Consider the following 27,831-nt stretch of genomic DNA (forward strand, 5'->3'; position numbering starts at 1 on the left):
CAATCTTTTCAATATTTCTTGAAAAACATGCAAACAATCTTTATTAAAAATGCAAATAAAGTTTGAAAATGTGAACACATCTTTATAACGCGTTTCTTTTAAAAACAAAGTGAACAAAAACAGAAAAACATTAACAATATTTTTATGTACGCTGAACAATTTCAAATGTACCTTGAAATTTTCTGTAATATACACTGATCTTTTTTACATATAAATTGAACATTTTTGTAATATACATTGAACAATTTTCGAATATACATTCAACATTTTTTAAAATATGCTGAACAAATTTCAAATACACAGTGAACATTTTATAGTATTCGTTGAACATTTTTGTAATGGATGGTGAACCTTTTTGTAATACTAGTAAATGGCACGTGCCATGCACGTATAGAGATATAGTTATTAACACACGTACATGTGGGTAATTTCAAGTAGTATCATATTTAACAAAAAAAGTTAAGCAATAGTATCATGAATTGAAATAATTAATTATAATTTTTTGCATAATTTAATAAATATATCTGTGTAATACCGAATTTACATAATATAGAATACCATGAGAAAAAGGATACCAGGTTCGTCCTCAAATGTTTGTCTTAGTAAAGTTTAAGTTTAACTTCAGTTCAAAACTGCGATACTTATTATGGATCGGAGGAAATATTAGATTGAGCAACGGAGAGGGTACTGTTTGCAAGTTGTTTATCGTTAGAAATAAAATAATAATTTAAACATTAATTGTGTATGTTTTGCAGATCAGATTTTTCACAGAATTGTTGATAAAAACTAAGAAAACAAGAGTAATAAATATTTGTAAAATAAATTTATAGGAGAAAGTAAAAGCTATTTAGCTATACATATATTACATTTTCACTTTGTTTGCCATTGTTTAATCTGTTTCAGCTTGTGCGCCTTTACTCAGGCTACACCATCACATGCTTTCTCTCTCTCATCATGATGCGTACTTGCTAGCTGCTACTGCTAGTACTCCTAGTGCCACTGTATTCTACTCCTGCATGCATCACTGGAGTCTGCTGGAAATTTCTGGATAGTGGCTTGGCTAGAAAGAAAGCGAGAATCACATGCACATCCTAGAAAGTACTACTATCCCTGAGAGTGGCAGACTGGCAGCACGGGGAAATGGCGCAGCGAATCCCTGCAATGTACGCCATCAGATTGACATATCCAACAGTTCATATGCAGCCATGTGTACCGATAATCCAAGTCATGAAATTTGAGCCGTCCGATTAGGAAGATCCAACGGTCTATATAACTTGCTACTCGTATACTATATAGGAGCATAGATATCATGAACATTTTCTTAACGTACAATGAATAGTTTTGTAACGGTGAACATTTCTATATTGCATGGTTAACTTTTCAATAACATCCGTTGAACATTTCTTAATATACGATGATCATTTTTGTAATACACGTTGAACTTTTATATAACACACAAAAAATGAGAAGAAAAAAGCATAAAGCAAATAAACGAAAAGAAAAAGAACGAGAGGTAAAAGGGAAAAAGTTAGAACAAAACAACTAAAAACTGAACAAAACATTGAAAAAAGGCCACTGCTACGAATCAGCCAGATGATTTCCGGCTAGGCAGCCATTGGATAGGTGCATTGCTGGCCCTTGGATGACAGCGACGCTACAGCAGCAGTAACCAGGAAGCGTGTGAATGCTTCGACGCAGCACCGACAGTGTCCGGCGAAGCTCCAATGCAACTCCTGCGATTCCGGTGAAGATCCAACGCAACTCCGGCGACTCCGGTGAAGCTCCAATGCAACTCCGGCGACTCCGGTGAAGCTCCAATGCAACTCCGGCGTCTCCGATGAAGCTCCAATACAACTACGGCAGAGAAATCCTGTTGCAGCACGGACGTGTGCAGCTCCGACGACGCTCCATTGCAGCCCCGAGCGGCTTTAGTGCAGCCCCGGCGACGCTCCATTGCAACTCCGTCGTCACGGAAAAAGCTCCAACGCAGCATTGCTCACCTCCTCCTCGCCTTCTGTGCTGCATCACTAGCGACGAGCGGGTGTTCGACGGCACTCCGACCTCCATGCTGCGTTGCAACACGGCGGCGAGCAACCCAACCTCCCATGCATGCGTTGCAGCACCGGCGACGGCAAGCATCGCGTCGCAACACCGACAACACCATCGAGTCGTCGGGTCACAACACCGGCAGCATCCGGGTCAACGTCGAGGTTGCTGAGGGAGTCCTGGATTAGGGGGTGTCCGGATGGCCGGACTATGACATTTGGCCGGACTCCCGGACTATGAAGATACAAGATTGAAGACTTCGTCCCGTGTCCGGATAGGACTTTCCTTGGCGTGGAAGGCAAGCTTGGCGATACGATATGTAGATCTCCTCCCATTGTAACCGACTCTGTGTAACCCTAACCCTCTCCGGTGTCTATATAAACCGAAGGGTTTTAGTCCGTAGGCCAAAAGAACAATCGTACCATAGGCTAGCTTCTAGGGTTTAGCCTCTATGATCTCGTGGTAGATCAACTCTTATACTACCCATATCGTCAATATTAATCAAGCAGGAGTAGGGTTTTACCTCCATCGAGAGGGCCCGAACCTGGGTAAAAACATCGTGTCCCTTGTCTCCTGTTACCATCCGCCTAGACGCACAGTTTGGGACCCCCTACCCGAGATCCGCCGGTTTTGACATCGACATTGGTGCTTTCATTGAGAGTTCCTCTGTGCCATCACCTTTAGGCCCGATGGCTTCTTCAATCATCAACCACGAGGCGGTCCTGGGTGAGGCCTTTCTCCCCGGACAGATCTTCGTATTCGGCGGCTTTGCACTGCGGGCCAATTTGCTTGGCCACCTGGAGCAGATCGAAAGCTACGCCCCTGGCCATAAGGTCAGATTTGGAAGTTTGAACTACACAGCTGACATCCGCGGAGACTTGATCTTCGACGGATTCGAGCCACGGCCGAGCGTGCCGCACTATCACGACGGGCATGATCTAGCTCTGCCACCGGACAGTGCCCAGAAGGCCGCTCAGGTGTCTGCTCCGACCCTTAGCTCGGAGCCGACTGCGCCAATCGGGGATGGATGGTTGGACGCCGCCCCGGGGGCTGCAATCTCTACGGTGATCGAGCCGAAAACCAGCCTTGTCCTTTGCGAAGCTTGTGACTCCAAGGTGCCGGACTCCTTTCCGGACTCCGAATCTTCCGCACCCCTTCCAATTGAACCCAATTGGGCTCCAATCATGGAGTTCACCGCCGCGGACATCCTTCAACACTCGCCCTTTGGCGACATTCTGAATTCACTAAAGTCTCTCTCTTTATCAGGAGAGCCCTGGCCGGACTATGGTCAGCAAGGTTGGGATGCGAACGATGAAAAAATTCGAAACCCACCCACAACCCACTTCGTAGCCACTGTCGATGATTTAACCGACATGCTCGACTTCGACTCCAAAGACATTGACGGTACAGACGCCGATGAAGGAGACGACCAAGAACCAGCGCCCATAGGGCACCGGGCAACCACCTCATCTCATGATGTATACATGGTGGACACACCTAAAAGAAACAACGACGAGGATCAAAAGGGCGCAACGAGGGATCGTTCCCTCGAAAAGCAATCGAAGCGGCGGCGGAAGCCCCGCGCCAAACCCCACCTCGACAGAGACCCAGCCATAGAGAAGGACGCACCGGCGAACGATGAACATACCATAGAGCAACCGTCCGAACAGGGCAACTTGGATAATAGTCCGAACGACCTCACGCCGGACAAATTGCTGGAGAAGAAGAACCTCCACCAAAGGCTCGTTGCCATCGCGCGTAGCCTGAAACAGCAGAAGCGGAAGCTCAAAACAACAGAAGATGCACTCAGAATTAGATGGGGCAAAGTACTCAACACCGCACACAAGTACGGCGACAGTCACCACACAAAGAGCTATCCGAAGTGAAAATTACTACCGGAATTTGATGAGGAGGCCTTAGAGCACCCACGGTCAAAAAACAAGGAAGCGACCAGGTCGGATAGACGACCCCATGACCGACATCAAGCGGCAAAGGGCGCCACACTCAATCCGGCACGCGATCCGCACAAGGATTCGCATCAAAAAGATGGCCCAACTAGATCTATCTACGGGCCAAGAAAGCAAGCTCTAGTAAGCAATGCAACGCAACAAATATCCGAACATCACGGCACACCCAAATACAGGGGTGCCGCACATCCCCTATGTTTCACCAATGAGGTGCTGGACCATGAATTTCCAGCAGGATTCAAGCCCGTAAGCATAGAGGCATACGACGGAACAACAGACCCTGGAGTCTGGATTGAGGATTATATCCTCCACATACACATGGCTAAAGGAGATGACCTCCACGCCATAAAATACTTACCCCTCAAGCTCAAAGGGCCAGCCCGGCATTGGCTTAAAGGCCTTCCCAAAAACACCATAGGAAGCTGGGAGGAGCTCGTGGATGCCTTTCGAGCAAATTTTCAAGGGACATACGTCCAACCTCCGGATGCAGACGATCTAAGCCATATAACTCAACAACCCGGAGAGTCAGCACGGAAACTCTGGAACAGATTTCTTACTACAAAGAATCAGATAGTCGACTGTCCGGACGCCGAAGCCCTAGCAACTTTCAAACATAGCGTTTGATACGAATGGCTCGCCAGACACCTCGGCCAAGAAAAGCCAAGAACAATGGCCGCATTGACAAGCCTCATGACCCGCTTTTGCGCAGGAGAGGATAGCTGGTTAGCAAGAAGCATCACCAGCGACCCAAGTACATCCGAAGTCAGAGATGGAAACGGGAAGTCGCGCCACAGCAAGGAACGGTGTCGGTTTAAGGATAACAGCTCGAAGAGCATGGCAGTCAACGCCGGATTCAAAAGCTCTCGGCAGAATCATAAAAAGCCGCCCCCCCCCCGAAGATAATAGGGACGAGCTATCTAACCTCAACAAAATCTTGGACAAAATATGTCAAATCCACAGTACTCCCGGGAGGCCTGCAAACCACACCCACAGAGATTGTTGGGTCTTTAAGCAATCCGGCAAACTCAACGCCGAACACAAGGGGCTCGACATACCAGGCGAGGATGACAACGAAGCCCCCAAGCAGAACACCGGAGAACAAAAGAAGTTCCCGCAAGAAGTCAAAATAGTAAATTCACTTCATGTGACAAAAGGGAAAAACAGAGTGGCGCCTACGGAGATACGCGCCATATGGCCTGTCCCAGAGGAGTCCCGCCACTGGTTGTTACAACCAATCACCTTCGATCATCAGGATTACTCTAGAGGTATCCGAAATGCAGGCTGGACTGCCTTGGTCTTAGATTCGATAATTGACGGACTCCACTTTACACAAGTCCTACTGGACGGTGGCGGTGACCTAAACCTGCTATATCAGGACACAATCCGCAAAATGGGGTTAAACCCAGCAATAATTTGCCATGGCAACACTTCCTTTCAAGGGGTCGCGCCAGGCCCAGATACCCATTGTATGGGTTCCCTCTCGTTAGAAGTTATGTTCAGCTCCCCCGATAACTTCCGAAGCGAAAAGCTAACCTTCCACATCGCCGCATTCATAAGTTGCTATCAAGCACTACTGGGTCGTGAAGCTTTCGCCCGCTTTAACGCAATACCGCATTATGCATCCCTTACACTCAAAATGCCTGGTCCACGAGGCATCATCTCATTAACGGGAAATACCAAGTGTTCCTCGAGCACGGACGATAGTGCGGCCGCCTTGAAAGCCACACACTAATCCAACTTTACTAGTTATAGCACCTAAACAGGTCGTTAAGGACCCCGGACATGGCTTGACGAGTCCGGCCTAAACATACAAAGGCTTAGCAGCAGCATACCCCTGTACAAGGGGCTCCGCGCGTTTACACCAGGAGACAATAAAGCTCAATCCTACCCATTTTTCTGTATTATACTATGTTTATTTTAACATAGATTTTTCGCACGATTGTTTTCCACTAAGTTCCTCTCTTTTGCAGATGAACACCGTGCTACGCCCGTCCAGGATACGGCACAACGGAGACACAGGCGCAGACGTGCAGTAGGGACCCGTTTCAAGGATTCTTTTCAGATTAAGACCCTGTGTAAACCTTTTTTACTGTCTCTTGTTGATAACAACCCCCGGTTTTTTGCTATAACCGAAGAGGAGGCTGGCGTCTTGGCATGTGGCCACGCCAGAATTTTGCGCGTACCTGGACACAAGGGGCTTTTTACCAAGGGCTTTTGTTCGGCCTGTTTTCATACAGACCGAATACCTTAGGGAGTGTTCGGCGTCGCGAGTTTGGCCTTATATGCATCAGCTCCGAATCATGTCTTTGGTCAAATGTTGGGTTTGCCCGGCTCCTGTGTTTTGTTGCCTTACGTTCCGCTCTATCGGCTAAGGCGGCACCAGGAGAACTACTGCGATTGTGCCCCGGTCCGGCCAGGCGAGCACCTCAGTAGAGAAAGCCGAAAACTGACTGTCATGATATAGCGAGAGACTGGTCAACCACTCGATGACTTGCCGGAATCTTTAGGATTCCTCCACATTAATGAAGGGCCATTTCCCGGTCAGGCACATACGCGCCCCGAATTCGGGAGAGTGCGGTGCCCCTAGGGGCTATTCAGTAGCCCCACTATCAAACTCCTATGGCTAAGTGAAAGTGATAAAGCATTATAGTCCGGTTGCCTCGTTCGTTGCGCTATCACCTCCTTTATAGGACCAAGACGTTGGATCAAGTGTGAAAACGCGCCTTCTGTGAACACCCCCGCATTATATGCGTGGGGGCTGAAGCCAACGACTGCCATCTTTCAGGTTATATACACATATACATTAATGGCCGCACAAGAGGTATTTTAATTCTTGAAAGCACAAGTATAAAAATCTTTTATATTCCATCAATACATTGTTTTACAATAGCACATGTTATTCGAACACAACATCCTTCGAGCACTGCGTCTCTATTAAACGAGCGCCCTGCAGAACTTCCTCAAAGTAGTGCTTGGCAGGTACTCGGCTTTTGTCCGAATCCTGGGATGCAACAACACTGGCCTTCATATCCGCCCAGTATGTCTTGACACGGGCAAGAGCCATCTGTGCACCCTCTATGCACGCTGACCTCTTCATTGCATCAACATGCGGCACCGAACCAAGGAACTGCTGCACCAAGCTAAAATAACTCTTCGGCTCTGGCTCTTCCGGCCACAGATGACTCGCGACGTACCTCATGGCGAGTCCGGATAACCTGTTCAGCTCTGCCCAAGCGGCCAAACGGTCGGATACCGAAAGTGGGCGCTCTGGATTGTGGAATTGCGACCAAAAAAGTTCTTCCAATTCATGGTCACCTAGACCTCGGAAGTGTTCGGTCACGTCTGCGGCACTCGCCGCCAAATCCAGATAAGTGTTCGCCGCACTCCACTTCCGGTCTAACAGAGCATACTTAGGATCCCCGAACTTCATCCGTAGCATATAGGGCTTTCCAGACGCGATATCTCCGGCCTGACGTAGCTCCTCCTTCATAGCTCTCATTGCAGAGCGAGTGTCCTTGGCTTCGGCAATGCCCTTTTCTAGGTCCTTCTGTGCCACCCTACCTTCTTTTTCAAGAAGCTTACAACAGTCGGCAGCATCCTTCAATTTTACAGCCATCTCGGCTATTACTTTCTTGCTCTGGCAGTGAGCAGCCTGCTCGGCTTTTAGCTCTTCAGCCGCTTTAATGGCAACCACATCACTTTTCCTCGCTTGCTCCTTGGCTCGGGAAAGTTCCGCCCGAAGGCTCTCCACGGCAGCGGCACCATCTGCATTACGCACATATGTTATAAGGTACGAGCATCAAGCCCCTCTTACCAGATGTCTTTGGAAGACATTACATACCTTGTGCCTCGTCCAGCCGCTTATTCACAAGCGCGATGTCGGCATCTGCCACGTCAAGTTGCCACTTTAGCCCGGCAAATTCATCAGTCCGGCTAGCCACCGAACACCTCGCCACCTACATAGGAAAGGCGACATATTACACCTGGGATTATGTGTCACATCCTGGTTAGCCATGCATTAGAGTGTTGCATCATGTCTACTTTTTCATCAGAAACTTGAAATGGGGATGACAGAACCCCCAGTCCCCTCTGAAACCAATTAGGGTTTACTAAAAACATTTTCAATGAACCTGAAATGCCCTTCTAAAATGCCCATCATTTTTGTCTTGGTTCAGAACCTCTGCCAAAAGTGGTGCACATTTTCCTAGGCCATCCTAGGGTTTTTGAATTAAATCATAAATATTTGAATTTGGGCATTTAAAGTTATATAAAATATTTAAATGCTCAAATATCTCCAAACTAAAATGTTTCATGTTGGAAATAATCCAACTATGGACCAGGAGTAATTTGGTGATTTTAGGAGTTGTCTAAGTATTTTATTTAATTCAACAAAGTTGCAGAAGTATTAAAAAAAGAACAGAAACAGAAAGAAAAAGGGAAAACTTACCTGGCGCCACCACAGGCCCACCAGCCAGCCCACCTGGCCGGCCCAGCCCGGCCACCGCTCCAGCGAGCTGCTTGGCTTGCCAGGCAGGCAGCCAAGGTGCTCGGCGGCGGCACCGCAGCTCGCCACGCAGCTGCATGCCGCCCTGCCTCCCCCTCTCGCCGCCCTGATGGCCTGGACGAGCTCCACGTCGCGCCCCGACCCTCCTGGACACCTCCATTCGCCCCCAGTTTCTCTCCCTCGCGCTCCCACGCCATGGCCGACGCCACCGTCGCCGCACCACCGCCGTAGCCGTGCTCCCCGTCGTCTCCACGCCGCGCCACCCTGTCCAGAAGCTCCGCCGTCCTCTACTTCATCGAGCTAGCCGAGCCCCGTGTGCTCGTGCGGCCCGAGACCACCGCACCGACCTCGCCCGAGCTCACCGTCGCCGGAGATCCCCTTCAACGCCGTCGCCACCTCAGCTCGTCCCCGACCTCGCCGGTGGCCTCTACGGGAGCGTTGTGAGCCTAGCTACTCCTCCGACCCTCTCTCTCTCATTCCTGAGCCGTGTAGCCACCGCACGAGGATCACACGCCCGCACCGCCGCGGATCTCGTCGCCGACGTGCTTCCGGCCACACTCCGGCCACAAGATGGTGTCCATCTTACTCACCGAGTCCCGCAGCACCTAGCTAGCCACTCCACGAGCCTCACCGACCCCTCTAGCGCCAAGTTCATCTTCGACCGAACCCCGGTGGCCGCCAAAGTCGTCGCCGGCGCCAACTCCGGCCACCCCGACCCCAACGGACTCCGCCAAGAGCTGCGGTTTGTCCTCAGCTCCACTCCGGTGGTCTCCGCGGCCCATTTGGTGGCCGAAATGGCCAAAACCACTCCCGCCGCCGCGTCGGGCTCGCCGGCGGCTAAACGTCGGCGTCGCTGGCTTTGACTTTGACCACGGGTGGGCCCTGGTTGACTCCCCTGAGTCAATGACAGGTGGGGCCCAGCCCTGTTAATTAAACAGGATTAGTTTTAATTAAATTTTAATTAAAATAATCACCCTGACATGCGGGACCCACCGTCAGGTTTGACCCAGACCTGTTCCGTTGACCTGCTGACGTCACACTGACGTCAGGCTGACGCAGTAATTGATTTTCTGGATTTAATTTAAATCAGGAAATTCCAGAATATAATTTAAACTTCAAAAATTCATAACTTTTATTCTGTAACTCCAAATTGGACAAATTATATATGAAAAATGATCAGAAAAATCCAATCTATCCATCTGTACTATTTTCATGCATGATCAAACAAGTTAAATTGATGTTTTAAGCAGAACAAGGAAAAGCACTTTAAAAGGCCATGTTTGAGTTTGAAATTTGAATCTTTGATTCAAATTTGTTCAAACCCTTCTGGTTTTAGTTGCATTAGCCCAACACACTCATATTGCTATGTTTCATGCATGCATCATATTGTTGCACATTGTTTGGTGATGGTTGTGTATCGGTGTCCTTTGCGACAGGTTCTGCCTCCGAAGAGTACCGTGATTACCCTAACGAAGAACCGTATCAGTGCATCGAACCATCAGGCAAGCAACCAACCATTTGATCATATCGATACAATCCCATGTTCTCGCTCCTGCTCTCTTTTACTGCATTAAGACAACGCGATTCAAACTGCTGTGTGCTACGGTAGTTGAACCCATTTCCTCTGCATGACCTGTCATTGCCACAGTAACTAGATGAAACCCACTAGCATGTGTAGGAGTTGATTGAGCCCTATGTATGTGTTGTTCCTACCTTGCTATCCCTGCTATGCTTAGAGTCGTGTCAGGTCTAGTTCATCTGGGTGATGGGCTAGAGTGAAATGGTTATGTCGGTAATGAGAGTGGTGTGGTGAACACGATTTGGTAAAGGTATCGATGAGAGGCCATGTAGGAGTACATGGTGGGTTGTTTCATTGAAGCCGACCTTAAGCACTGAGATCTGTATGTGTGATTTAAGAATCAGCTACTACCATGCATTGGGCCCGAAACCAATGGACCCTCTCGGCTTCTTATTCACCCTAGTTCTCCGTCCAGGAGTTGCAAGTAGTTTCTGGTGTTTGTAGCCTACTGGAGGCCGTGGACAGCGCTGACCGTAGGGGTGGGCTGTGATGCGGTAGGTACGTGGCACGGTGTACCGAATACCCGTTAGGTATCTCGGGAACCCTGTTCACATCGTTCGGGGCCGTATGGGAAACCTCGGCCGGACTCCCTGCGGATGGAACCTGGATAGGCGATAAACCTGGACTGGAGGCTTAGGTGGTTAGGTAGGTCGTGGCCGACACCCACGTTGGGCTTCCGCTTGAAGGTTGCCGAGTACATGTCGTGTAAACGACGGTAAGTGGTGAGAGCGTGTATGAAGAAGTACACCCCTGCAGGGTTATCATAATCTATTCGAATAGCTGCGTCCGCGGTAAAGGACTACTTGGTTGCCTATACAGTTCATAGACAAGTAAATGGAAACTGCTAAAAGCCTCAAGATAAGTGTGAGTGCCGAGGATGGCTCTTCCGTAGGAAGACGGAGGTGGATCCTCGGTAGTGTATTGAAGTGGTGAGTAGTGGACTCGTGTGCGCAAAACCATTTCAAGTTGGAGTATCGTAGGATAGCCTAGCCAAGAGTCAAAGCTGGCTTGCTGCAATAACTCCACCAACCCTTCTTGATAACATGCATGTATGTAGGATCCGATGTAAGTCTTGCTGAGTACCTTTGTACTCATGTTGCTATAATCTACATTTTTACAGAAGACGCTGCAACCCCTTCTGATGGGTTCTATGTAGACGTTGACATCAACGAGTAGGCTAAAGACCCAGGTGGTGACCCTGAGCTTGTGAAGGACCATGTAGTATAGCTAGGCTTTCCAAGCCTCTTTTATTTTACTAGTTGTCTGTACTCAGACAAGTTACTTCCGCTGCTGGTTTGTATGACTGTATGACTTGTATGTTGGGTCGTGAGACCCGTACCTTTGTGTATGTTATGTATGGCTCCCTGAGCCTTAAATAAAGTACTTGTGTCGTAGAGTCATGTTGTGATGCTTCGTTGTATTTGCACATATCGAGCATATTGTGTGTATGATTGAAATGCTTGGTATGTGTGGGGTCTGACTATCTAGTTGTTTATCTTTAGTAGCCTCTCTTACCGGGAAATGTCTCCTAGTGTTACCGCTGAGCCATGGTAGCTTGCTACTGCTCTGGAACACTTAGGCTGGCTGGCATGTGTCCTTCTTCGTTCCTGTGTCTGTCCCTTCGGGGAAATGTCACGCTTTGAGTACCGGAGTCCTGTTAGCCCGCTACAGCCCGGTTTACCGGAGTCCTGCTAGCCCAGTGCTACAGCCCGGACCCACTTGCTTATGACCGACACGTTCGAAGCTGGGTCATGGATGCCTGTCCCTGTAAGTCTGTGCCACTTTGGGTTTACGACTAGTCATGTCAGCCCGGGCTCTTTATCATATGGATGCTAGCGACACTATCATATACGTGAGCCAAAATGCGCAAACGGTCCCGGGCAAAGGTAAGGCGACACCCGTGGGGATACCGTGCGTGAGGCTGCAAAGTGATATGAGGTGTTACCGGCTAGATCGATGTGACATCGAGTCGGGGTCCTGACAGCGTTGGCATCAGAGCCGGACTGCCTGTAGGTTCTCCAAGCCAAACTGGTCGATGTTGAGTCTAGAAATTCTTTAGTTATATGTAGGGGAATTGTTTGTGGGTTGGAACGTAAGGCTCTTTTTACTCCTTTATCTTATGACATTCTGATCTGAGTCAGTCCATTCTTCCACCGGGGGTTAAGGAATTAGGATCTGTTCTCTCTATCAGGATCACGTGTTACTAATCAGTAGTACCTTATAAGTTTGATGGATACAAGCCTAGTTCAGTTCTACTACCATATTATGTTGCTAGAATGGATTCAGAACTGTGATATGATGATGTTGAGTGTGTACGAAATCCTTTGTTAAATGTCTCAAAATCCTTCTTGAGCATTTACAGCTGTTATGCTGCCAAAATTTTGCTAGAAATTCTAATGCCTTTGCATTATGATTGTGCTTTCAGATGGCCACTCGCGACCTCAATCAAGTGGTTCGCCTGACTCGATGCCTAGATGTACCCGGCCATACTGCCAAGTTGGTCAGGGTAATGACTGAGGCTGGATACCGCTGGTATCCCGAGTACACGGTCGAAGAGCAATTCCGAGACTTTAATCAAAGCCAGTATCTATGCACTGTCAGGATATTTCCATCTTATCCTGGATCCACCGAGCCCCTTCACTGCTCCTATGGACTCGGGGTTACTATTGAGATGGCTGTGCAGGACGCCGCCTACTCTATGATGACCATCATGCGAGTCAGATCTGGTCTATTTCGGGACTCTGATTTCCGGTATATGCCAGGATCACTTCCGGGAGCACAAGGGTATCTCCAAGCTATCTATGCTGACCCCACTCAGGAGGATTCACGGACTCGCACCACTGCTGAGATGCTCGAGGATAAGGACCGTGAAAATCGGGCCTTAAGGTTAGAGCTCTTCAATACCCGTGCTGACCACTGGGCCACTTTGACTCGGTTCGCACCGGCGGTGCAAGCTGGATATTCAGATATGCGCGATCTCTATCCTGTGAGATCTGCTCTGCCAGACGTGATGGTTTGGCGTGATGTAGGAGGCATCACCCCACCTCGCGGTCCCCGCAGGCCACCGTCTGTTGGTCCAAGACCTCATCCTAGCCCCTATGGTCCACAAGCTCCGCGAGATCGTCTGTTTCCGGATGATCATGTTGAGCTTCCAGGCTATGGAGGTGACTTCTACGAGGACTACTACGGATCGGTCTGAGTTAGTGGTTGTATCACTAGTTCGCACTAGCTGTGTCGTCTATCGCCCCGTGTGACTCGTGGGATATGACCTAGTTTGTACTCTTTCCGGAGGTGTAGAAAAATAATGTATAGGAGCTTGGGATGCCTCCGATGAGATGTAATCCTTTTCTCACCGTAATAGTACTTTGTTTGGTCTTGTACTAAACCCTGTATGGTGTGTATGACGATGGAATAAAAGAAGCAGTTTCTGTATTTACCATGTCATACGGATGATCATCTTGCATTCCGAGTTATTCCTTACATTCTGTATCCTATGTCGGAATTTTATCATTCTGACTAAATCATTGTCTTGCTTACCTAGGATGGTCAACACGCGCGCTAACCCTGCTTCTCAAGAGCAGGCCGAAGGCAGTGAAGGCAGGAATGAAAATCTGCCTCATCCTCCTTCACTAGCCGAGGTTATGATGGAAGCTGAGAGAAACAAGCGGGAGACCAACCGTTTGTTGGAGCGTATTGAACAGAATACATCACACCATCAGAGGACTAACGTGGTGTCACTCAGTGATTTTATCAAATTGCATCCACCCATGTTCCACCACTCCGTCGAGCCTCTCGACGCTGATGACTGGCTTCGCAGTATCTCTCACAAGCTGCATTCCGCGCTAGTAGCTGAGGCTGACAAGGTCACCTTTGCTGCATATCATCTTGAAGGCCCCGCCAGTCTATGGTGGGAGAATTATGGAGCTATGCGCCCAGCGGGCCATGTCACTACTTGGGCTGAGTTCAGTGAGGCTTTCCGTGAACATCACATTCCGGAGGGTCTCATGGACCGTAAACGTGAAGAATTTTGTAGTTTCACCCAAGGCCGACTTTCTGTGGATGCTTACAGCAGGGAGTTTGGTAATCTCGCACGATATGCAACTGAGGAAGTGTCTACTGATGCCAAGAAGCAAGCAAGGTTCCGTAAGGGACTTAGTCATGAGCTTCGTTGTGACCTCCGTCTGCATGAGTGCACATCTTTTCAGAAACTTGTCAACAAAGCCATCAGTGCTGAAACTGGTCAGACTGACTATGACGCAACACACAAGCATGGCCGGGATATGGGTTCCTCATCCGGTGCTGGTCCTCAGAAGCGCCGCGTGTGGGTACCCAACACCGCCCTGCCACCCAGGTTCACACCGAGGCCATCCTTCCAGGCGCCTCGCCCCGTTCAACAGTCTGCTCCAGCCAAGCCCTATGGGGGTCCAACCAACAATGCTCCTCCACGTACCAGCTCCGTGACTTGTTTCAAGTGTGGGGAATCTGGTCACTATATGCGTGAGTGTCCCCAGACCAACCCCAACCAGTCTGCTAAAGCTGTTGGCCGTGGCAAGCCGACAGGAAAAATATTCCACGCCAAGCCGGTCACCGCTTCACGTGGCCATGTCAACTGTATCTCTGCCGAAGAAGCTCAAGAGGATCCCAACGTCGTTCTCGGTACGCTTCTTGTTAATTGTCACCCGGCATCTGTTCTTTTCGATACAGGAGCCTCTCATTCTTTTATATCTGAAAACTATGCTCGCTTGCATAACGTCGCATTCGGTGATATGCCAACCTCTATGGTAATTCAAACTCCGGGATCCAAATGGCAAACTTCTAGGGTAAGCCATGGAAATGAAATCCAAGTTGACAGACTTGTTTTCCTCGCGTCTTTGATAGCCCTTAAATCTTCAGATATTAATATCATTCTGGGTATGGACTGGATGTCAGCTCATCAAGCCAAAATTGATTGCTTCTCTAGGACTGTTCAACTCACCCATCCTTCGGGGAAGATAGTCAATGTCTTGACCCGAATAGCCAAGCGACAATTATATTCTCTTAACGCCAGCCCTTTGCCAGACCTTGAGGACGTGCCGGTAGTCTGTGACTTCCCGGATGTCTTCCCAGAGGAATTGCCAGGTGTTCCACCTGACAGAGATGTTGAGTTCGTAATAGACCTCATTCCAGGAACCGTTCCGATTGCTAGAAGACCTTATAAGATGGCACCCCTAGAACTAGCCGAGCTTAAGAAACAACTCGATGAGTCCTTGAAAAAGGGTTTCATCCGACCTAGCTCATCTCCGTGGGCTTGCCCCGTCCTATTCGTCAAGAAAAGGATGGTACGGACCGGATGGTTGTAGATTACCGACCTGTCAATTTGGTCACAATCAAGAACAAATATCCGCTTCCCAGGATCAACGACCTGTATGATCAGCTCGCTGGATCCTCAGTCTTCTCCAAGATGGATTTGAGGTTGGGCTACCATCAAATCAAAATCAGAAATGGGGACATTCCTAAAACGGCCTTTGTTACTCGTTATGGCCAATACGAGTACACCGTCATGTCCTTCGGGTTAACCAACGCTCCAGCCACCTTTTCTCGGTTAATGAACTCAATCTTCATGGAGTATCTGGATAAATTCGTCGTAGTTTATCTCGATGATATACTCATCTACTCCAAGAACGAGGAAGAACATGCCGAACATCTAAGGCTAGTGTTGAAGAAACTTCGAGAGCATCGCCTTTATGCCAAATTTTCTAAATGTGAATTCTGGTTGCAAGAAGTGACCTATCTGGGTCATGTAATATCTGGTAAAGGTATTGCTGTTAACCCTGAGCGAGTTCAAGCCGTCCTTAACTGGACTCCACCTGAATCGGTCAAGCAAGTTCGGAGTTTTCTGGGCTTAGCGAGCTATTGTCGTCGCTTTGTCGAGAACTTCTCCAAGGTTGCTAAACCTCTAACCGAACTCCTCAAGAAAGATAAGAAGTTCGAATGGACTCCACAATGTGAGCACAGCTTTCAGGAACTGAAAAGACGCCTGACCTCTGCTCCCGTACTGGTACCGCCAGACTTCTCCAAGGACTTTGTTATCTACTGCGACGCCTCGCAACAAGGACTAGGTTGCATTCTCATGCAAGATCGACACGTAATTGCCTACGCTTCACGGCAATTGCACCCACATGAGGAGAATTATCCCACTCATGATCTAGAGCTTGCAGCCGTAGTCTATGCACTTAAAACCTGGCGACATTACCTCCTCGGTAACCGTTGCGAAATATTCACTGATCACCAAAGTCTGAAGTACATTTTCACCCAACCGGATCTAAATCTCAGGCAAAGACGTTGGGTTGAATTGATCACAGACTTCGACTTAGGAATAACCTACACCCCAGGGAAAGCCAACGTCATGGCTGATGCGCTAAGTCGTAAATCTTATTGTAACAATCTGATGTTACAACAAAGTCAACCGCTTCTCCATGAGGAATTTCGGAAGCTTAACCTTCACATTGTTCCTCAAGGTTTTCTTTCCACCTTGGTGGCAAAACCTACCCTTACGGATCAGATTATCAAAGCACAGAAGGTAGATCCGGGAATCTCCCGCATCAAGAGAAACATTCAGAAAGGAATTGCGAATTGCTTCTCCATTAATGATCAAGGGGTCGTATACTTCGGGAATCGACTAGTGGTTCCCAAAGTGCGAAACCTGAGGTGTTTGATCCTTAAGGAAGCTCATGAATCTCCTCTCACCATTCATCCCGGTAGTACTAAGATGTATCAGGACCTACGCCAGAGGTTCTGGTGGACTAGGATGAAGAGAGAAATTGCTCAGTATATTGCTAATTGCGACGTCTGTCGTCGTGTAAAAGCACAGCATCAACGGCCTGCTGGCACCCTTCAACCCCTAGCTATTCCTGAATGGAAATGGGATAAAATTGGTATGGATTTCATTACCGTTTTCCCAGGACCAAGAGAGGGAATAATGCTATTTTCGTCGTGGTCGATCGTCTTTCCAAAGTAGCCCATTTCCTACCTGTTCGTGAGAGTATAACCGCTAGTCAGCTGGCAGACTTATACATCTCCCGAATAGTGTCTCTCCATGGTGTTCCTTTGGAAATTAACTCGGATCGAGGAAGTCTTTTCACCTCTCGATTTTGGGAAAGTTTCCAAAATGCTATGGGAACCCGTCTCTCCTTTAGCACCGCCTTCCACCCTCAGTCGAGTGGTCAAGTGGAATGCGTCAACCAAATTCTAGAAGACATGCTTCGAGCCTCTGTTATCTCGTTCGGAATGGACTGGGAGAAGTGCCTTCCATTTGCCGAATTCGCTTACAACAACAGCTATCAATCTAGCTTGGGTAAAGCCCCTTTTGAAGTTCTCTATGGACGACGGTGTCGAACACCCCTTAACTGGTCAGAGACCAGGGAAAGACAATTCTTTGGCCCGGATATGATTCAGGAAGCAGAAGAACAAGTTCGTATCGTTCGTGAAAAGTTGAAAACAGCCCAATCTCGTCAAAAGAGTCAATATGACCGAAAACATAAGGCTATGACTTTCGAGGTTGACGAGAAGGCTTATCTTCGGGTCACCCCTCTGAAGGGAACCCATCTTTTCGGTATCAAAGGCAAATTGGCTCCTCGTTACATTGGACCTTTTCGCATTCTCGCCAAACGAGGAGAAGTTGCCTACCAGTTGGAACTACCTCCGCACCTCTCCAGAGTCCACGATGTCTTCCATGTTTCTCAACTCAGGCGTTGCTTCTCGGATCCTATCCGTGGAGTGGACCACGAAACGCTTGATCTCCAAGATAATCTTACATATCGAGAGTACCCCATTCGTATCCTCGATCAGGCCGAACGTACCACCCGACGTCATAATATCAAGTTTCTCAAAGTTCAATGGTCGCACCATTCTGAGGATGAAGCAACTTGGGAAAGGGAGGATCGTCTTCGACTCGAGTATCCCGCCTTCTTCCCGGAGAAACCCAAATCTCGGGACGAGATTCTTTTGAGTGGGGGTGAGTTGTCACATCCTGGTTAGCCATGCATTAGAGTGTTGCATCATGTCTACTTTTTCATCAGAAACTTGAAATGGGGATGACAGAACCCCCAGTCCCCTCTGAAACCAATTAGGGTTTACTAAAAACATTTTCAATGAACCTGAAATGCCCTTCTAAAATGCCCATCATTTTTGTCTTGGTTCAGAACCTCTGCCAAAAGTGGTGCACATTTTCCTAGGCCATCCTAGGGTTTTTGAATTAAATCATAAATATTTGAATTTGGGCATTTAAAGTTATATAAAATATTTAAATGCTCAAATATCTCCAAACTAAAATGTTTCATGTTGGAAATAATCCAACTATGGACCAGGAGTAATTTGGTGATTTTAGGAGTTGTCTAAGTATTTTATTTAATTCAACAAAGTTGCAGAAGTATTAAAAAAGAACAGAAACAGAAAGAAAAAGGGAAAACTTACCTGGCGCCACCACAGGCCCACCAGCTAGCCCACCTGGCCGGCCCAGCCCGGCCACCGCTCCAGCGAGCTGCTTGGCTTGCCAGGCAGGCAGCAAAGGTGCTCGGCGGCGGCACCGCAGCTCGCCACGCAGCTGCACGCCGCCCTGCCTCCCCCTCTCGCCGCCCTGATGGCCTGGACGAGCTCCACGCTGCGCCCCGACCCTCCTGGACACCTCCATTCGCCCCCAGTTTCTCTCCCTCGCGCTCCCACGCCATGGCCGACGCCACCGTCGCCGCACCACCGCTGTAGCCGTGCTCCCCGTCGTCTCCACGCCGCGCCACCCTGTCCAGAAGCTCCGCCGTCCTCTACTTCATCGAGCTAGCCGAGCCCCGTGTGCTCGTGCGGCCCGAGACCACCGCACCGACCTCGCCCGAGCTCACCGTCGCCGGAGATCCCCTTCAACGCCGTCGCCGCCTCAGCTCGTCCCCGACCTCGCCGGTGGCCTCTACGGGAGCGATGTGAGCCTAGCTACTCCTCCGACCCTCTCTCTCTCATTCCTGAGCCGTGTAGCCACCGCACGAGGATCACACGCCCGCACCGCCGCGGATCTCGTCGCCGACGTGCTTCCGGCCACACTCCGGCCACAAGATGGTGTCCATCTTACTCACCGAGTCCCGCAGCACCAAGCTAGCCACTCCACGAGCCTCACCGACCCCTCTAGCGCCAAGTTCATCTTCGACCGAACCCCGGTGGCCGCCAAAGTCGTCGCCGGCGCCAACTCCGGCCACCCCGACCCCAACGGACTCCGCCAAGAGCTGCGGTTTGTCCTCAGCTCCACTCCGGTGGTCTCCGCGGCCCATTTGGTGGCCGAAATGGCCAAAACCACTCCCGCCGCCGCGTCGGGCTCGCCGGCGGCTAAACGCCGGCGTCGCTGGCTTTGACTTTGACCACGGGTGGGCCCTGGTTGACTCCCCTGAGTCAATGACAGGTGGGGCCCAGCCCTGTTAATTAAACAGGATTAGTTTTAATTAAATTTTAATTAAAATAATCACCCTGACATGCGGGACCCACCGTCAGGTTTGACCCAGACCTGTTCCGTTGACCTGCTGACGTCACACTGACGTCAGGCTGACGCAGTAATTGATTTTCTGGATTTAATTTAAATCAGGAAATTCCAGAATATAATTTAAACTTCAAAAATTCATAACTTTTATTCCGTAACTCCAAATTGGACAAATTATATATGAAAAATGATCAGAAAAATCCAATCTATCCATCTGTACTATTTTCATGCATGATCAAACAAGTTAAATTGATGTTTTAAGAAGAACAAGGAAAAGCACTTTAAAAGGCCATGTTTGAGTTTGAAATTTGAATCTTTGATTCAAATTTGTTCAAACCCTTCTGGTTTTAGATGCATTAGCCCAACACACTCATATTGCTATGTTTCATGCATGCATCATATTGTTGCACATTGTTTGGTGATGGTTGTGTATCGGTGTCCTTTGCGACAGGTTCTGCCTCCGAGGAGTACCGTGATTACCCTAACGAAGAACCGTATCAGTGCATCGAACCATCAGGCAAGCAACCAACCATTTGATCATATCGATACAACCCCATGTTCTCGCTCCTGCTCTCTTTTACTGCATTAAGACAACGCGTTTCAAACTGCTGTGTGCTACGGTAGTTGAACCCATTTCCTCTGCATGACCTGTCATTGCCACAGTAACTAGATGAAACCCACTAGCATGTGTAGGAGTTGATTGAGCCATATGTATGTGTTGTTCCTACCTTGCTATGCCTGCTATGCTTAGAGTCGTGTCAGGTCTGGTTCATCTGGGTGATGGCTAGAGTGAAATGTTTATGTCGGTAATGAGAGTGGTGTGGTGAACACGATTTGGTAAAGGTATCGATGAGAGGCCATGTAGGAGTACATGGTGGGTTGTTTCATTGAAGCCGACCTTAAGCACTGAGATCTGTATGTGTGATTTAAGAATCAGCTACTACCATGCATTGGGCCCGAAACCAATGGACCCTCTCGGCTTCTTATTCACCCTAGTTCTCCGTCCAGGAGTTGCAAGTAGTTTCTGGTGTTTGTAGCCTACTGGAGGCCGTGGACAGCGCTGACCGTAGGGGTGGGCTGTGATGCGGTAGGTACGTGGCACGGTGTACCGAATACCCGTTAGGTATCTCAGGAACCCTGTTCACACCGTTCGGGGCCGTATGGGAAACCTCGGCCGGACTCCCTGCGGATGGAACCTGGATAGGCGATAAACCTGGACTGGAGGCTTAGGTGATTAGGTAGGTCGTGGCCGACACCCACGTTGGGCTTCCGCTTGAAGGTTGCCGAGTACATGTCGTGTAAACGACGGTAAGTGGTGAGAGCGTGTATGAAGAAGTACACCCCTGCAGGGTTATCATAATCTATTCGAATAGCCGCGTCCGCGGTAAAGGACTACTTGGTTGCCTATACAGTTCATAGACAAGTAAATGGAAATTGTTAAAAGCCTCAAGATAAGTGTGAGTGCCGAGGATGGCTCTTCCGTAGGAAGACGGAGGCGGATCCTCGGTAGTGTATTGAATTGGTGAGTAGTGGACTCGTGTGCGCAAAACCATTTCAAGTTGGAGTATCGTAGGATAGCCTAGCCAAGAGTCAAAGCTGGCTTGCTACAATAACTCCACCAACCCTTCTTGATAACATGCATGTATGTAGGATCTAATGTAAGTCTTGCTGAGTACCTTTGTACTCATGTTGCTATAATCTACATTTTTACAGAAGACGCTGCAACCCCTTCTGATGGGTTCTATGTAGACGTTGACATCAACGAGTAGGCTAAAGACCCAGGTGGTGACCCTGAGCTTGTGAAGGACCATGTAGTATAGCTAGGCTTTCCAAGCCTCTTTTATTTTACTAGTTGTCTGTACTCAGACAAGTTACTTCCGCTGCTGGTTTGTATGACTGTATGACTTGTATGTTGGGTCGTGAGACCCGTACCTTTGTGTATGTTATGTATGCCTCCCTGAGCCTTAAATAAAGTACTTGTGTCGTAGAGTCATGTTGTGATGCTTCGTTGTATTTGCACATATCGAGCATATTGTGTGTATGATTGAAATGCTTGGTATGTGTGGGGTCTGACTATCTAGTTGTTTATCTTTAGTAGCCTCTCTTACCGGGAAATGTCTCCTAGTGTTACCGCTGAGCCATGGTAGCTTGCTACTGCTCTGGAACACTTAGGCTGGCCGGCATGTGTCCTTCTTCGTTCCTGTGTCTGTCCCTTCGGGGAAATGTCACGCTTTGAGTACCGGAGTCCTGTTAGCCCGCTACAGCCCGGTTTACCGGAGTCCTGCTAGCCCAGTGCTACAGCTCGGACCCACTTGCTGATGACCGACACGTTCGAAGCTGGGTCATGGATGCCTGTCCCTGTAAGTCTGTGCCACTTTGGGTTTACGACTAGTCATGTCAGCCCGGGCTCTTTATCATATGGATGCTAGCGACACTATCATATACGTGAGCCAAAATGCGCAAACGGTCCCGGGCAAAGGTAAGGCGACACCCGTGGGGATACCGTGCGTGAGGCTGCAAAGTGATATGAGGTGTTACCAGCTAGATCGATGTGACATCGAGTCGGGGTCCTGACATTATGATCCTATGTGCGTCGTCATTTTTGAACACACAGAGTCTCAGGGGCTACTATTTATACAGGGCGCATTTTATATATGCGGCTCTGTCAAAAGGTACATCTTTTCGCGTACCTCAAAACCTGTCAGTAAACTCCTGGCGGCCTCGTACAATCCGCTTTCCGCGGATGAAATCCTTCTAATCACCGTGTTCATCAACACACGGTGTTCTTCTAAGATAGACGCTCGCCTGAGCAGATCCTTCAGCCCCTCCGACCGTGCACCAAAAGGTGCCGGACTAGTCCGACGACCCTTTTCGAGGTCCGGATTTGGAGAAACCCTCCGAGACGACACCTCGGAGTCGCCCGCCTCACAAGACGGTACAGCTGGGGGAGGTGTTTCGCTCTCCATCATCTCCAGACGAAGATCCCCTGAAGACGAGCTCTGCTGAGAAGGGTTGAGATCCGAACTGCAAAGTAAAATTTCGGTTATCTTCCTCAGAAATAAAATAGGGATGTCACTCATTTTGAAACCCCTCTCTTTACTTACGGCACGGTGGAGAGCTGATCCCCTTGGGGGCGCAATGCAGCTGGGGCATTCTCCGGCGCCGGACCCTCTAATGAATATTTCTTCCCCCGCTTTGAGGCTATCGCCTCCGGGTCTTCAGAGGCGGTCCTTTTCCTTCCCTGGTTAGGGGAATTCTCGATTCTTCCCTTCCTAACAGCCTCCTTCGCGGAGGCGGTAGCTTCTTGGTTCCCCTCTTCGCCTTCTTCCGAAGGCGCAATCTCCAGCATCCTGGTCAACACGGGATCCGGCGTAGTCTCAGGGAGGGGGGGGCCGGACACCTGATAACCTTTGCTTTCGCTATCCACTCCTGTTGAAAGGATAGCTCTTTTAAAGGGCAATTTGGTGATAAACATACGGATAGCATGTCCGGGTACAGGGCTACTTACTTGAGTATTCGGGTGATTGTAGCTCAGACCTACGTCCTCGGACGAGTCCGGACACATTGCTTGTGATCCGAAGAAAAATTTATACATCTCCGTGGGCGTCTTGCCCATAAAATGTCGGAGTACTCGCAGTCCCTCTGGATTAAATTCCCACAGGCGGAGAGGGCGACGTTTGCAGGGCAGTGTGCGGCGAATCAGCATAACCTGCGCCACTACGGCCAAATTGATATCTCTTTCTAGGAGATCTTGAATGCGGCCCTACAGCAAGGGCACGTCCTTGGACGGCCCCCAGTTAAGCCCTTCATTGACCCATGATGCTAGCCGTGGTGGGGGACCCGAGCAAAAAGCAGGTGGCGCCACCCATGTGGTGCCCCTGGGGGCTGTGATGTAAAACCACTCCCGTTGCCATAAGCCGAACTCCTCTTGGAAAGAGCCCTCGAGCCATGGAGCATCAACAGTCTTGCTTATAAGAGCGCCTCCGCACTCTGCATGCTGCCCCTCGATTATCTTCGGTTCTACCTTGAAGGTCTTGAGCCATAGTCCGAAGTGAGGGGTAATATGGAGGAAGGCCTCACATACGACCATGAACGATGAGATTTGGAGGATGGACTCCAGATCTAAGTCGTGAAATTCCAGCCCGTAATAAAACATGAGCCCCCTCACGAAGGGATCAATCGGGAAGCCTAGTCCCCGAAGGAAGTGAGATGTGAACACCACACTCTCACCGGGCTGGGAAGTGGGAATAGCCTGCCCTTGAGCAGGCAGCCTATGCGAGATTTCGCCGGTTAGGTACCTGGCATCTCTCAGCTTTCGCACGTCTTCTTCCGTAACGGAGGAAGGCATCCACCGGCCTTGGAGGTCGGAGCCGAACATCATCGAAGGTCCGAAGCGCCTGGATCTGGAGCTTTGGGTGTTGGAACTCGAGGCGAGAGGCAGATTTGATTGGATGAAAAGAAATGAGTAGAGCCTTGGTCTCTTTATAAAGAGGTTGAATTCCAAGAGCCCTCCCCGTGACTGTTTGGGACTCACTTTCAATTAGGAAGTCATACCAATGGCGTGGTTGGGTTACCCACGCTCGTATTGATGAGAATCTCGGAATAAGGGGACACGATCTCTGCTTTGACAAGACGTGCCAAGGAAACCGCCTCGCTAAATGCGCTGAGGTGGGACAGTAAAACGATTCGAATGAAGGCTTGGCCGTAGCATGATATGCTACGGAATACGTCAGTAGATTAGATTTGTGTAAATATTATTCTCTCTACGGTGGTATGTGGAAACTATTTTGCGGAGCCGGACACTATCATTGTGTTCAACACCTTCTATGAGGTATTCGGAGGAGGCACCCGCCTTGCAATGCCGAAGACAATTTGTGCGCCGGACTCGTCGTCATTGAAGCCTGGTTCAGGGGCTACTGAGGGAGTCCTGGATTAGGGGGTGTCCGGATGGCCGGACTATGACATTTGGCCGGACTCCCGGACTATGAAGATACAAGATTGAAGACTTCGTCCCATGTCCGGATAGGACTTTCCTTGGCGTGGAAGGCAAGCTTGGCGATACGATATGTAGATCTCCTCCCATTGTAACCGACTCTGTGTAACCCTAGATGTCGGTGTCAAAACCGGCGGATCTCGGGTAGGGGGTCCCGAACTGCGCGTCTAGGCGGATGGTAACAGGAGATGAGGGACATGATGTTTTTACCCAGGTTCGGGCCCTCTTGATGGAGGTAAAACCCTACATCCTGCTTGATTAATATTGATGATGTGGGTTACAAGAGTAGATCTACCACGAGATCAAGGAGGCTAAACCCTAGAAGCTAGCCTATGGTATGATTGTTGTTCGTCCTATGGACTAAGGCCATCCGGTTTATATAGACACCGGAGAGGGCTAGGGTTACACAGAGTCGGTTACAAAGGTAGGAGATCTAAATATCCGTATCGCCAAGCTTGCCTTCCACGCCAAGGAAAGTCCCATCCGGACACGGGACGAAGTCTTCAATCTTGTATCTTCATAGTCTTGGAGTCCGGCCGATGATGATAGTTCGGCTATCCGGACACCCCCTAGTCCGGGACTCCCTCAGTAGCCCCCGAACCAGGCTTCAATAACGACGAATCCGGCGCGTATGTTGTCTTCGGCGTTTGCAAGGCGGGTTCTTCTTCATGCTCCATGTGTTTGCCGGATAGTGTCCGGTTGCTTCATAAATGCTGCGCTCCTTGGCTTCCGCGTCCAATAATGGTCTTCTTCCACGCGTCGCACGAATGCGAAAAGCCAGGGTATTTTTATGTTTTACCCCCTAGCTGCGCAAATAAGCTGCCTATAAGAGAGGCGAGGATCCAGATCCAAATCACATCATCCTCCTTCCGCAAGCACTCATCGAGGCGCATCTGACACCAAACCCATTCCAACATGGACAGTCGACGCGGCTCCTCTTCTCGCGCTCCCAGCCCTAAGCCAGGAGATTGGAGGAGATGCTCAGTCCCGCACAGCGAGTTAGTGACGCTCCAAGCAGAGGGATATCTTCCCCCGGCCTTCATGGTTCCGGTTCGAGCCGGACTGGCCACCTACAAAGGTGGGAAGCAGGCGGAGAGCGCCCCCAATCCCTCCAAAGGAGAGCGGGTGTGCTTCGTCTCCTACTTAATAAGGGGACTCGGATTTCCTATACATCCGTTTCTCCGGGGGCTCCTGGAGTTCTACGGACTCCAGCTTCATCACCTTACACCTGCCTCCATTTTGCACATCGCGGGCTTCGTAGCTCTGTGTGAGCTGTTCTTGGGCATTGAGCCCCATTTTGCGCTGTGGAAGAGGCTGTTTTGCCTCGTACCCCGCTCTCACGAGGGGTCGATATATCAAGTGGGCGGAGCCGAAATATGGCGCATCGCCGGGACCGGATACCTGTCCGGGACCCCGAAGAAGACGTCCGAAGATTGGCCTTCGGAGTGGTTTTATATGGAGGACGCTCCGCTGCCGGATCCAGTCCGGATCGGCCTTCCGGAGTTCAGCAACGCTCCCCTGAAGAAACGCCTAAGTTGGCGCCCACGGAGCCCTCGACGAGAAGATGATAGTAGCGTCCATTACTTGATGGGCCGGATACGGCTGCTAGCCCATTCCGGATTAACCATGATCGGAGTCATGGCCACATGCATTATGCGTGGGGTGCAGCCGCTCCAATATAGGGGCCACCCCATGTGGGACTTCAACGGAGACGACGACGCCACCCGTCACGGCCGCAAGGGACCTGGCTCGGCCGACGATCTGGTGAAGATCCTGTCCGGCTTGTACAAGGGGGAGAAGGAGGACTTCCTCCGCACGAATCCTCTGAACGGATTTTCCATGAACAACCCTCGGAGCTGGGTAAGCGGTCGCATGCATATCTGAACCGTGCCTTTAAAGGCAATTGTCTTATTGTATGATTTTGACACAGGAACTGCGTCGGGATGTGGAGGGCATAAAAAGCCCAGCCCCACAACCCGAAGACCCAGAAAGGTCCCTTGATCCGGCCTCCGAAGAGGATCCGGACTTAGCGGTGGAACTGATCGACGGGGTGTACCACCAGCTCAGCATAGATAATGCTTTAGTCGCCATTATGGCTGACTACCCCGGTTTGTGTCCGGCTTCCCCGGTGAGTACGACCGAAGTCCTGGCGCCGTTACTTCTTTAATGCTTAGTTCTGACCACCGTGCACCAATGGTGTTCGACAGGAAGCGCCTTTACGGCAGGAAGTCGAGCCCGCGGCGACCGGCCAACAAGGGTCAGTCCGGCCCAGCAGGCGGAAGAGGAGTGCGACGCGAACTGAAACGTCGCCGCAACGGTACGGAGCACCGCTATTTTTTAAGGGAAGGATTCCCAGGAGGTATATTAATGCTCATAACTTTTCCAGAAAGAGCGCTCGCCGGACAGTGTCCGGAGAGGTTGCCAATCAAGCCTCCGCCAGCCATGCTCCAACGCATGGCCCGGAAGGGGAGGCGAATACAAGGCATGAGTCGGACGCTCCTCCGACGGAGGATGCCGACAGGCTGTCCGCCACCCGGTCTGAGGTGGAGAGCGCCATGAATCACAGGCGTCGCCGGACAGTTCTTCGTGACGCGTGTTTCTCCCCGGAGGCGTTAAATGCCTTTGATGCGGGAAACGCGCACCTCCGTGCCGCTCAAGATGGGTTAACCAGAGCCACGGAGCAGTATGTGAAAGACATACGTGTAAGTAATTTTAATAGTTATATATGCCAGTAGCCCCCGAGACTTAAAATGGTTAAAATAACTGATTTAAGGATCAATTTTTATGCAGGATCTTACGGAGAAGAATACCCATCTGTCCCAGGAGCTCCAAGAGTGCAAGGCCCAACTTGAGGCCGCACTGGCCGCCACAGGGGGAGCCACAGAGACCCCCGCTGGTAAGACGTACTTTGAAAAGATAATTAATTAACAAAGTGCGGCGTGAATCTGACAATAATATTGCAGAGGGCGCCGGACTAGATCCGGACAAGCAACAGCTACTGCGTCAGCTAAAGGCTGGCGAGAGGGTGCTTATGAAGGTGCAGCAGGAGAGAAACAAGCTCCAAGATGCCCACACCCAGCTAGGAGAAGAGCTGAAAGGTGTTCGGGCCCAGCTGTCTGGCTCCTTGAAGGAGAATCAGCGACTTCGTCGCGGCATTTATAGTAAGTGCTTGAGCAAATTCCTTTGAAAAGAAGAATTCGGCGAGGAAGTCGTTTGACAGAAATATGTCTTTAGGTGTGCTCACAGGTC

This window comes from Triticum aestivum, chromosome 7B (assembly GCF_018294505.1).
Source record: "Triticum aestivum cultivar Chinese Spring chromosome 7B, IWGSC CS RefSeq v2.1, whole genome shotgun sequence".
Classification (NCBI taxonomy): Eukaryota; Viridiplantae; Streptophyta; class Magnoliopsida; order Poales; family Poaceae; genus Triticum; species Triticum aestivum.